The 13710-nt window shown below is 40.7% G+C and overlaps 1 long non-coding RNA gene across 1 annotated transcript; it reads left to right on the top strand.

Annotated features, from left to right (window-relative positions):
* Positions 1-509: 509 nt before the first annotated feature.
* On the top strand, positions 510-11743 carry LOC140469251 (uncharacterized). The gene is made up of 3 exons (XR_011956040.1): positions 510-562; positions 7262-7357; positions 11641-11743. It is a non-coding gene; the product is annotated as an uncharacterized lncRNA (long non-coding RNA).
* Positions 11744-13710: the final 1967 nt, after the last annotated feature.

The raw sequence follows: 13710 nt of genomic DNA, 5'->3' as shown, positions 1-13710 counted from the left end.
TATCTGAGAACAGTACCTCTTCTGTGGATACTCAATGGTAGTGTATTTTTTTGCCACTAATCATCAGGTCTGTCCAAGACAAATCACCTCAAACATACCTTACCCAGTACCAATACCAACCAGCAAATATACAAGTTCATCTGGGAAAATACTACACCTGGTATATTAAAGCTGGCCCTAATTCAACTGCTCACAACACTTAAATCAGGTAAGTGCATCGTACTTCTCTAACAATCAAAGTCTCAGTTTATTACGAGAATCCCAAATGGCTATAACTGAATAGCTCATAGTTTGTCCAGTAATCAATGGAATAAAATGTCAAGGAATTAACTTCATGCACTAAATTTCTGACAAGTGATGTTGTGAGGGACAGCCAGCCGGTCATCTGTGTGCTGTTGTCCTGAGGAATTTTTAAACTTAGATATTAATTGTTTCTGTCACAAAGCTTATCATGAGTGTTATTATTGTTTCATTACAGGTGGAGAAGATAAGCAGCAGGATGAGAATCAGATAGATCTGAGGATGGATTGGGGACTCCAAAAACTTGTGGTTTCAAGTACAGGTAACCCCCACTTTTCAAATGTTTGCTTTACGCAATACCGTTTTTATGAAAGACTTACATTCGTACCTGTTTTCGCGATTCCAAAGAGGATTTTCACTTTTACAAGAAATGGCAATATTATTTCCCATATAAACCATGCACCTTCACTTTACATTGTTTTCAGCTTAAGAAAGGTTTCCTGGGAATGCTTTACTTTCGGATAGCAGAGGCTACCTATAAATCTGTTGGACTATAACCTGGTGTCGTATGATTTTTGACTGTGATACAATGCAGAGACAGACCATTCAGCCCAAGTAATCCATACTGATGTCTATGCTCCATGCAAGCCTCCATCCACCCTTTTTCTTCTAACCCAATTGGCCGAACCTCTCTTCCTCATCTAGTTCCTGTTTCACCTCTATGCAGAATGCAGTGGGGTTGAAACAGCAAGTGTACAGTTTCAACAGACAAATCCACAAAGTCCTACTTGCCAGGGCCTGCCAAAACTCACATTTCGCAGGAATACTGAAGCTCAAAAAGAGAGGTTTACAGCAATGATCTAAGACACTCAACACCACAATTTTGTATCCATAAAGACACCATGGAGCCATTCAGCTTTTGCTAACAGGAAGGACTACCAGGGCATAGATGTTCTCCTGCTGAGTGACTGCCACTACAGAATGATACAAGGCTTTGTCAGTCTTGCAGGCCGCTGTCACAAAGCCAACACACACTTCCACAGCCTCCTCCTCCCTTCCACAACAATTCCACCCTGCCAGAAATGCAATGGTTGCTTGGCAATGAGGGTTACCCCTGAACACATGGAAGGTGACCCATATTCTCATCACAGCTAAAGAATACTCACAGGTCAAGGGAACAGCAGAAATATCACGGAGTGCAGATGATAAAGCTTTTGGAGAGTGTTCCGGCTTCTATAATGAACCACACACATTTGCAGAATCATCATAGTGCACTGCATGTTGGAAAGCAGAAAAGTATAGAGGCGATCACAGATCTTCAGATCACAAAAAGTGATCAACAGTTGTACAAAGGGGAGACTGCTGCAGAAAGCAGGTGATACAGCACCCTAGAGCAGAAGGAACAGGGATCACTTTAAAGAGGAGTCCCCTCTTTTCTGAATATCTACATTTTGACCACGTTGAGATGACTTGCAGAGTGCTCATCATCATTTCTGAGAGCTTCTTGCTCCTTTGTTTTGCCAAAGGATAAGGAGTTGTTACATTGTGTGGGGATACAGTCTCCAGCTATTTTCTGATTCCTGCTTGGAAAACGGCACGTTCCCACTGTCTACCCTTGTATCACGGTGCTTCCTAGCAACAGTGATGATGCCTACTCTAAGGAAGACTATCTATCTTCTCATAATGGTGTCTTGGTGGATACAATGCAGTTTGGAGACAGGGCAAAAGACAATTCCTTTAGTATCATGTATCTTGTTACAATAGCTGCAAGTACATATAACATTAAGGCATCAGGAATTTTAACTTGATGAAATGTATCAGTTTGTTATGAAGGCTGAAATAAAGTACTGCAGATGCTGAAGATCTAATACAAATACAGAAGGTTTTGGAGAAACATTGCAGTTTGGCAGAGTGAATTTTCCAAGTCCAGTGACCCCTGTTCAGCATTTTTTTTAAAAAATAAGCAGAGTTGAGTTAATGTCTAATCTGGCATTTACTCAGCCAGTGTGGAAATTGAACCTACACTTTTGATGTCCCGCTATATCACAAACCAGTCATCCAGTCAACTGCATTAACCACAGTCCTGGAAAATGGACACTGGACTTGAAATATTAAATTTGCTTTCTTTTCCACAGATGCTGCCAGAGCTGCTGAGTTTCTCCAGCAATTTCTGTTTTTTATTATCACAGCTGGCGGTGTTTTTAACCTTCTCTACTGTCTTCACAGATGCGAAGGAGAAAGAGCTCTGTGGAGGTCACACGTTTGAGATGAATCAAAGGGTTCCGATGACATGAAGAAAAGGAAATAATCTTTGACCATTGAACTTGTAAAGATGTCACAAATGACATGACCAGATTATATCTGGATATATGTGGGGAGGAGGGACGATGGATGGAAAGTGCACACCCCTCCACACAAAAGGGTCACATCTGTTTATCAGCAGGAGGATCAGTTGTAGCAGTTTGCAATTCCGCTTCCATTGACTTTTGTCCAAAGGCCATCCTAAATCATTCATAAAGCACTATTTTTGTATAATTATATGGATTGCTGTTTTTGATTCCAACCACTAGTTTAGTCCTGGCAGAAAAAAACTGCAGCAGCTGAGATTTTCGGCATGTCTGAAGAACAACCCTTTCCTTCAGAGTTGCCTGTGTAAGGGAGGCACGAGAGGCATAACAAGGAGGAAGGCTGCAAATAAAAGCACTGCACACTTTGCCACAGTTGTCTTGCAGGTTTTGTATTTATTTTCATTTTTCTTAAACATTAGTTCAAATTGGTTAAAAGTATCTGTGGAAAGAAGTTGAAATATTTTTCATAATAATGAAATAAATTTGGTAACTCCAACAGTCTAATTCATCAGATAGATCTTGAAGAAAGGAAAGATCAGAGTAAGGTATTCTAATAACTCAGGAAATTCAATTGACAGGAAACATTCTTTATTGGTGAGCAATAAAATAAAGCCACTACTCGTGGCATACATAGGGCAGGACAGATGGCTCTGCAAACTTATCCCTGAAGGTGTACTTCTTTCTTCCTTTATTTTTCCTTATGGCCCAATAGTGCCCAGTATTTTATTTTTCTTCCCAAATCATCCTCATATATATTGTAGGAGCTATCGCATCCCTCCTCTTCCAAGTCTGGAGGTCCCCTCCCACTTCTGTGATGATAGGTTCTCTGACATCATTTTGCATGTGGCCCATCCCTGTTGCTTTCCAGGTCTGGTCGGGGACTTATGACAAGAAGGGCGACTGTATCTTCCATGAAGATCGAAGAGTCACTGCAGAGGGCTCATCCTTATTGACTCCAACTGAGCTTCCTCCACTTCTGTCTTCTCCCTGGGTGGGATGAGCTTTGCTTGTTTCAGCAGCTTTGTCTGGATGGACTCTATGACCACAAATGCAGCATGGATATTTTGCTCCTAACTGACTTATGGAGAAACTTCCCATCCAGTTCAGGAACCCTGGGGACTCCAATTCCAATCACCCCTCCATGGCAACAAACAGAATCCACAGGGATTATCCACTGGGGACTTGAGCATCACCCAAAGTTGAGGAAGGTACCATTCATGGACCTGAAACACCAGAGCCCCTTTATCCGTACTTTTGTGGGAAAGGGCCAGTTCCATGACTTTCTTGAAGTGCAGATCAGGAAGTGATATTGATTTCATGTGAGTGATAGATCCACACAAAGCAATGGTAGACACAATTTGTTCTACCTTGAATATTAAGGAAACTTACATTTTGGGCAAAGCCTTGTTGTCTCTTGTATTTTGCTGTGTTAATGTGGAGTGTGGTGTTTGCTATTATGGTCAGTTCTTGAGCAAGGGTCCCCAAATCATTAGGATGCCCCCCAAATGGTTATGCTATCGTGTGAGGATGGATGAACTAATTCTCCTTTTTTGATTCAATCCTGCTCTCAGTTTGTCACAACCATTGCTAATTTATAAAGGATCCCTTCCCTCATGGACATGATTTGGAGGAGCCAGTGTTAGACCGAGGTGGACAGAAGTAAAAATCAGACAACACCAGGTTATAGTCCAATAGGTTTATTTGGAAGCACTAGCTTTCGGAGCACTGCTCATTCATCAGGTGGTCAGCAGCACTTTGAAAGCTAGTACTTCCAACTAAACCTTTTGGATTATAATCTGGTGTTGTGTGATTTTTAACTCTTCCCTCATAGATACCTTTTCCCAATCCAAATGTATTTATGATTTTAAAGAAACCAACTTAACCAAGCTTTTTGAGTTAAAGAAAGGATGATTCTATTACCTAAGCACAATAAAATAAAATAAAATGGGACACACATACACGCAGATTAGAAATGTGAATGAAATTAAATGAGTAATAACACTTCAAAAAGATCCATGAATCAGTCTTTGGGTTCTGTGAAGAGGAGTTGCATTGGCTGGGACTGGTAATATTGACATTGCTAGTGAAGCAATTGATTTTGAGACACTTGACTATGCAAGTTCACAAGATTTTGTCTTATTTCCTCTTCAGTGATGACTTTACTGGCTGGTCAAGCTTTTAGCACTCAGAGCAAAGGAGAGATTTCATTTCCCTGCGGTGCGCCGTTGTCTAATAGCTGTCCGGAAGCTATGACCTTCACAACACTAGTCCACACAAACACATCAGCTCACTGATAAGTGGACAATAGGGCTTCAAGGAGTTTCAACTCCTGTTCCTTATATTCCTGAGAGGGTAAAACAAACATGAATTTTGATTCATGCCCACAGTTTGGGAGATACCCACAGGATATGGCTTTCCTACTGAGTGGGATGACCAGCTTTCAGCTTACATCTCTTCCTTGTAGGTTTCTCTGTTTGTAGAGGAACTTTCAGCAATGATTTCCATTCTCAGGATTTACATGATCAGCCATTACTGGCTGAAAGGTGTCTTTTTTTTTAAAGACACGCATTGTTTAAAAGTTAAAAGTGTCCATAAGCAATTCAGAGTTTTGAACAATCACCATGACCTGGCTTTTCTCCTGGCTCAGAAAATCTCAGTAAGTCCGCAATTTTTAAATGCCACCTTGTATAAGCTATAATAACCTTATGGCACAATGGTTAGGGATCATTGTCACACTGACAGCTTTCCATAAAATGGCTTGGGGTTTCAGTTGAGGATCCACCTTGTACTTACTTCTGTGTGAGGTATGAGAACAAGGAAGAACCAATCTATAGATTCTTGTCTCATGTCTCATGTTCAGTATGTCAGTGTGTCTTTAACAAACATGCTTGTGGTATCAACTAGGAGAAAGTGAGAACTGCAAGTGCTGGAGATCAGGGTCGAGAGTGTGGTGCTGGAAAAGCACAGCAGGTCAGGCAGCATCCGAGGAGCAGAAGAATCAACATTTCAGGCATAAGCCCTTCATCAGGAATGAGCATTCCTAATTCCTGATGAAGGGCTTATGCCCGAAATGTCGATTCTCCTGATCTCCAATGGTGGGCGAAAGTGAAGACTGCAGATGCTGGAGAACAGAGTCAAGAGTGTGGTGTTGGAAAAGCACAGCAGGTCAGGCAGCATCCAAGGAGCAGGAAAATTCTGATGAAGGGCTTTTGCCCGAAACGTTGATTTTCCTGGTTCTCAGATGCTGCCTGACCTGCTGTGCTTTTCTACACCACACTCTCGATGCTTGTGGTATCATCACTGCATCAAAGCACATGACCTGAGAGAATAGAGATTGCATACTCATTCTTATTTCAGATCACTAGAAGCATGACATTCTATTGGAAGCATGTTTCCTTGTAACTTGTGTTAATTTAATGTGAACCCAGACATTTATCTGCCTGCAGAATGTAATGTTTGTTTTTAATAATTTGTTGTAATAAATGTCTGTTAGATTCTTCAACATCATAATAATCATATTCTGTTTCTTATACCATGGCAGATAAAAACAAACCACTGCAATGTCAGGTAAAATGCTCCTATCCCTTTCACTGCAGCCCATGCTTCAACAGTCATAATGCAAGTCTTCCAGGCCATACACAATCAGATTAAAATCTTACCAAAGTGGATAAAACCAATCTAACGTCAGCATAAAACATGGAAGACAATGAATAATCCAAATAACTGAGAAACTAACTAGCAGCTTAACAGGACTGTGTGTGGACTGGATTGGCTTTTTCAATGGTACTCCAGCAGAGTTCTGTCTGGTGCTAGCATCACAGGATGTAGGGTCAGTTTATCATGTGGCAACTCAGGGATTGGAGCCTTCCAAAGAGATCTGGCCACCAGTGTAGGAACAGTTACAAAACATGCCTCTGCTGCATCTTTTTTCTACAATTGGATGTGCTCCACTACTCAATAAATGGATAATTTACCTCTGTTACAGAGGCAAGTAGACACTGGGCTTTCAATCATAGGACATTATATTTGCATTATCTTTTGGGCAGAACAATTTCGCTGAGGAGCTGCCAAACATTTATCTCGAAAAAATTATGGTGATTAATTCCTTCTAAACTAAATCCAGCAGCTTTCAAAATATAATGCATCAAAAAAGAGATCAAAAGCTTTGTATTCCTGATAACAATTTGCTCACTGTCCTTTCAAGTAGTTAAATGCAAGCAATTAAAAAAAACAACTACAACACATGATAAATTAGAAATTAAAGAGATGAACATGTTGTACTTTTCAAAAGGAGAGTTTCTGTGCTTTATGGCAGGTTTAGGCAATTTATTTTCTAAATTACTGATGATCATATCACCAGGAAAACTTTCCAGATGAGAAAGTGTTACTTTGACATTATTTTCAGCCATTGATCCCCTTTTGCCACTGTTAAAAGCATTTGGAATAATGTCAATTCTTTCAACCAGTTGATTTATGCTTCATTTTAATTCCCACACTATATATATTTATCTGAGCCCAAATAAGGAAGCCCAGAACTGAAATCAGTTTGAGGATCTCATGTCTAGCCACAAGTAGTTCAATGTTGGTGGGAATATTTTACAGGTTTGTGGCAAGATGACTAAATCTTTCTACAGGAAGTCAAGGTTGCTAATAATCTCTGTCTTATGTTATAGCCAGTTACAAGCACCAAAGTAAGTAGCAACAATGAGATTTCTCCAGATACTGACCAATGTCAAGAATTGGACTTCTGGGGAAAGAAAATGGATGATGTAAGTATTTCCTCAATGATATTAACACTGTTGAGATTAACGTTGAATGGGAGGTAGCTCAATATGTCAGCATCACTAGAAACTGAGCAAAGTGAGAAGAATGATGACCAATATTGTTTCAAACAAAATGCAAGTCAGAAGAACACATGGTCAAGTTTATGGTGCTTTTGCCAAGCTAGATGCTGAGCAATGTATGAAGCAATAGTTATTAGCATTCAAAGCACCTTTCAAAAACAGAGGAAAGCCAGAGAAGCTACACAAAATTTGGGCAGCACGGTGGCTCAGTGGTTAGCACTGTTGCCTCAGGGACCTGGGTTCAATTCCCACCTCTGGCGACTGTCTGTGTGAAGTATGCACCTTCTCCCTGTGTCTGCAAGGGTTTCCTCCCACAGTCTAAAGATGTGCAGGTTAGGTGAATTGCCCACAGTGTTGGGTGCATTAGTCAGAGGGAAATGGGTCTGGGTGGGTTACCCTTCAGAGGGTCAGTGTGGACTTGTTGGGCTGAAGGACCTGTTTCCACACTGTGAGGAATCTAATCTAAAATTGATTTCTGTGAAAGAGAAGAGAGTTGTGAAGAAGAGCACAGGCTTGAAGGTGGTACCTGAAAAATAATCTTCGAGTGACGTACATGCCTGGATAGAAAGTAGATCCAGAATATGTTTTTAAACCAATCAGCAAAACAAGGACAAAGGGAGACAGTTTAGTCAATTTTAAAACTTATTTCAAAAAATTCATGTTCATATAAGGAGTGATCAACACATGAGATAAATTTCTAGTCAGGGTAATAGAAAGAACTCTCATGTCATTTAAGATCAGAGATCAAATCTTAGTCTATGGTGGATCTAGTAATGTACATTTTCTGTCTGATTCTTGCATGTAACTAACTTGTGATAACAATATGAGCAATTGCTGCCTCTAACAACACATGGTGACAATTGCATTCTCCTGTAAGCTATAAGAGTAGGCAACACCATGAAAATTTTGGTAGACTTATTAAAAACAAGCTACTTTATAATGGCTAATTACAAGCATCTATCTAAAGACAGTGGGGTGATATTAAAGACTTTTTTTATTTTTGGGAGCTTGTATTTAGCAATCACATAAATGTAGTTTCACACCAAAATGGCTGTTGGACCATGAATTTGGGATTCATCTTCTACCAAAAGGTTGTGAAATGTTCAAGCTGCCACTCGCACTAGTAATATTCACTGCTGAGTTTCTCAGTCGACTGCCTAATGCAATGTATGCAATAAAAGCAACTACTTAATGTCAAAATGGCCATCACATTTGTTGTGGTGTTGGAAACATCTTTAGAGTGTATGGAATTGTGATGCCATGTCTAACACTCCTTCGATATCATTTGTGCACATTAGTTAGGTTTGTTACTCACTGGTTTGACCATATTTAGAAAAATACTTCCCGCTTGGCTTTATATCTGTTGACGAATAGATCAGAAAACCAGGACAGAGGTTGATTTTGTCACTTCAGCATCAGCAATCCTTTTCTGCTTCCTTGGCAATGAACAATTAGCTCCTTTCATAGAATTTATCTGATGGTTGCTATTAGCACACGGTGATCATAAATTGAAAATAAAGTAGTATATACAAGTCAAGTGGAATCAGCAGGTTGATAAACCAAAAGATCTCGATAGGTGAGTAATACATTCTGAGATAGGATAGTAGGTTAAATAGGTTGGACTTTCTCATAAATAATCTTGTTGCATCCACTCACACAATGGTTCAGGATTTCAGGCAAACAGTCATTCAACATTTCACCAGCTGGCTCAGGGCAATAAAACATCTGGGTCATGTTAAACGTTTGGACAGCTGTACAAGATTAAAAATGAATAACCCAACAGTCTGAAAGGAAAACAAGCAGAGGATATCAGCGAAACAATGGAGCAATTGTTGCGGTTTTGCTACCCGGAACTTAACAATGAGTTAAATAGAGCAACGGACATGAGTTATCTTTATACAATAGGAGCTGACTCAGTTGAGAGAACATGTTTTAACAGTGATGTGAGGCAAGCCATGTTTGTGCTGCCTAATGGATCATTATAGATTCAGAAAAGGATCTTCCCAAAATGTTTGTATGAGTAAGGTGGGGTGCCTCAATGTGGGAACATTTTTTTAAAAGTTTATGAAATTGGACAAAAGAGTATGTGCCTAGAATTCTGTAAAGGAGTGACCCTGACTCTCCCTGTGGATTGACAGCTTAATGCAGAGGCCAGGTTGTTCATTCCCATTTTGCTTTATATTCAGAGAAGAACACAATTTAAATGCTAACAGTAATTACAGTGCTAGACATCAGCAGAGTACAATTGGGGACAAAAAGAGACAGCAGCAAATTGGCAGATAAATAAAAGAGGGACTTTTTAAAAACTGGGTGTTGCCACTTTGGCTGCAGTCAAACTACCAATTACCATGTGTTTAGACAGGAGTTTCATTTAAAGCAGTTGGCGAATGGGACAAGATAAATGTCAGTACGGTATGAAGAGATGTTTAGCAACTGATGGCATACTGATAAGCTTAAACATCCCAATCACAAAAAAAATGCTTTGGCCTTGCTAGAAATTTTCCAAACTTCAGATGATTGCTCAATAAAACCATCAGCAGAAAGCATGAAAGTAACTGATTTCAACAGCTATGTGTTTCCTGACTCTTTCCAGTCCCTCAGGACTAAGAAGAGGAAGAATTTCTTCACTCAGAGATTTGTGAACTTGTGGAATTTTCTAGCACAGAAAGCTGTTGGGAACATTTTGTTAGATATATTCAAGAGGGAGCTTGATGTGGCCCTTGCGACATAAGGGATCAAAGGGAATGAAGAGAAAGCGGGAATGGGATACTGGAATTTGTACGGTCAGCCATGGTCATATCAAAGGGCCGAATGGCCTACTCCTGTGCCTATTTTCAATGTTTGTATGGAAGTCTCAGGAGCCTACAGTCAGTGCTCACTGCCCCCTGCCACTCGTATCCATATCACATGTTTCACTCCCCAACTTCAACCCTAGATACACGATGCTGCTTACTTTTAATTACTCACGTCCACCCCCTTCTAAAATGCCAATGTCAAGCAATATCTAGCAATACTCTGCCATCTCAATTCAACAACTGAGATCCCTGTTTTTTTCTTATTTGTTTAGGTACCACTAGAATCCAGCTTCAGAACTTATCTTGTTTATAAAGATAAAATACTATGGATGCTGGCAATTTGAAAGAAACACATAAAATCATAGAGATGTACAGCATGGAAACAGACCCTTCAGTCCAACCCGTCCATGCCAACCAGATTTCCCAATCTAATCTAGTCACACCTTACAGCACCCGGCCCATATTCCTCCATATTCTTCCTTCCTATTCATATACCTATCCAAATGCCTTTTGAATGTTACAATTGTACCAGTCTCCACCACTTCCTCTGGCAGCCCATTCCATACACACACCACCCACTGTGTGAAAAAGTTGCTCCTTAGGTCTTTTTTATATCTTTCCCCTCTCACCGTAAACTTATGCCCTCTAGTTCTGGACTCCCCGACCCCAGGGAAAAGACTTTGTCTATTTATCCTATCCATGCCCCTCATAATTTTGTAAACCTCGATAACATCACTCCTCAGCCTCCGACACTCCAGGGAAAATAGCCCCAGCCTGTTCAGCCTCTCCCTATAGCTCAAATCCTCCAACCCTGGCAACATCCTTGGAAATCTTTTCTGAACCCTTTCAAGTTTCACAACATCTTTCCGATAGGAAGGAGACCAGAATTGCACACAATATTCCAACAGTGGCCTAACCAATGTCCTGTACAGCTGCAACATGACCTCCCAACTCCTGTACTCAATACTCTGACCAATAAAGGAAAGCATACCAAACACCTTTTCACTATCTTATCTACTTGCGACTCCACTTCAATGATTCCATGTGTACCAAAAAACACATCGCATCTGGCAGCATCTGTGGAGGGAAAACAGAGATAATGCTTCAGGTCCAATGACACTTCTCCAGAACTGGAAAAGTTCAAAGTTCTCGAGCAATTCCTGATTCTGTTTCAGATTGCCAGCAGAAAGTGAGGACTGCAGATGCTGGAGATCAGAGTTGAAAATGTGTTGCTGGAAAAGCGCAGCAGGTCAGGTAGCATCCAAAAAGCAGGAGAATCGATGTTTTGGGCATAAGCCCTTCTTCAGGAAATTCCAGCATCCACAATTCTTTGTTTCTTTTTACGATTTCATGTGGGACCTTCAGAATGATTTTGTAAAAAAATCATACCAGACTCACTTTCTCTCTCCACAGATGCTTCCAGACCTAGAACATGGAACATAGAACATTACAGCACAGCACATTACAGATGTCACGCTGATCTGTGGAACCAATATGAAGCCTGTCTATCCTACACTATTTCATTTTCATCCATATGTTCAGCTAATGACCATTTAAATGCCCTTAAAGTTGGCGAGTACTACTGTTGCAGGCAGGGCATTCCTGCTGAGCTTCTCTGGTATTCCTTGTTTTTGTTTTTAATGAAGTACATATTGGCTGCTGTCCCCCTGTACTCTTGGACCTAAATTGAATTGCCACTATACAAGTAAACCCACACATGGAACAGGTTCAAGAGAAAGCAGGCGCAAACAGGAGCTGAGCAACAGATGAAAGAGAGACACCAATACAAGGCATTATGAATTGAGCAGAAGACTTGAACACAGTTTCTGTACTGTGTGACTGTATGACTGCATGACAAGAATGAAATAATACATCAAAATGAGAAAAGCATAGGGAACATAATGTGAAAGAAAATGAATGGGACACAAGCACAAAGGGAAGGTACAGGAGACAATGGAATGGAATCAGAAAACTAAAACGGGTTACAAAAGAGATGCATGGTTTTTTAAATCTTCTGAAATAAGCAATTCTGCAGAGAATCAAGTTATTATTCAATAAACACTGTGGTATGTTACTTCTGAAAGACATAGAGCATCACTGGATAGAATGCTAGAGCGTATTTTCCAAATTATCACAACAAATGCCACACGACAGCCACAATTCATTTTCCACTTCCACTATGCCAGCCTGCGTGAAGCAAGTCAATTTTTGGGATTCAGTTGCAAACACACTGCATGCCAACACTGACACACCAGAACTCCCAATGTAAACCAATACTGATCACAAAGCAAACTAATTCATTTGATATTTTAATATCTATTAAATTATTGAATCATGGGTTATACGTGCAAACTTGAGGTCATTTGCTGTCTGTGTCCTTAGTTACAAAAAGACTGTGTCACCTTTTACCCCAGTGTTTAATGATCTCCCCCAATCAACCAATGCCTTAATCTTAAAATGATCATCCTTGTTTCCATAGTTTTGGCTCTCTCTAGCTTTTTAATCACATCCAATTTCACAACCCTGCATTTGTTGAATTAGCTTTCTTGATTTTAGTTATGCCAATTGCCCAGGTACGTTGAGCAAAGGCTAACAGTACATGCTGATACAGATCTGGTCAGGTGGTGGAGGGAAGTGTCCCCTTCTCCCAGGACAGGCAGAGGAGACCACAACACTGGACCATGCCAGCCTGATCCAATGTTGCCATCTGGATCAGTAAGGCATTCATAGCCCGGAGGAATGCCCAGCAATGACTTGATTGAGAACTGTACCCCTTAGAGTTTGAGACATGGCCAGTTGATTAGTACACATGCAGTGTGTCTGCCACATATCATTAGGCACCTGGTGCAGTTGTGAAATTAATGAAATACAATGCAATACAGCAAAATGCCCAGCCTCTTGATTGATATCTGTTGACAATCATTGCAATCATTGTTTATGTGTCTGACTTAATGGCAATGCAAGTCAGAAATATTGTTAGCCTTCAAGATCTAGCTTAAAGGGCCAGGTGAGAAAAGGCAAGTCTTGCTAAGGCAAGGCAAGGCAAGCCAAGGCAGGGGAGGGCAAGGAAGGGGAGGGCAAGGTAGGGATGCTGTGAGCATAGTGAATGAGTGCTGAGAATAAATGAGGAGCACAGAGATGCACCTTGTCCAATCCATGAGGTGTATGTCTGCCCCTAGTGTAAAGTGTCCTTGTCACAATGTTCCAAAGAGAGGTGCTGGTGCACTGCAAAGTCAACACTAAAATGCTGCCCTGTACTGTAAGTGAACTGGACATGTACAATGAGGGTACAATGAAGCTGGTACGTGTCCAATGTAGCATGAATAGGGAGTTGGGGGGAAGGCTGCACGTGGTCATTGCCCATTGAATGTGTAGTGATTGTGATGAGGTGGATCTCACAGAATAGGAGTTCCCTGATTGGGGCTGATAACCGGGTCCAATCACAGAGCCATGGCTGACAGTTAAGAACAAGAGTGTTAGACA

Source organism: Chiloscyllium punctatum, chromosome 49 (assembly GCF_047496795.1).
Source record: "Chiloscyllium punctatum isolate Juve2018m chromosome 49, sChiPun1.3, whole genome shotgun sequence".
NCBI classification, from domain to species: Eukaryota; Metazoa; Chordata; class Chondrichthyes; order Orectolobiformes; family Hemiscylliidae; genus Chiloscyllium; species Chiloscyllium punctatum.
Note: the sequence above shows the minus strand (reverse complement) of the source record. Positions and strands in the feature narration are given on the sequence as shown.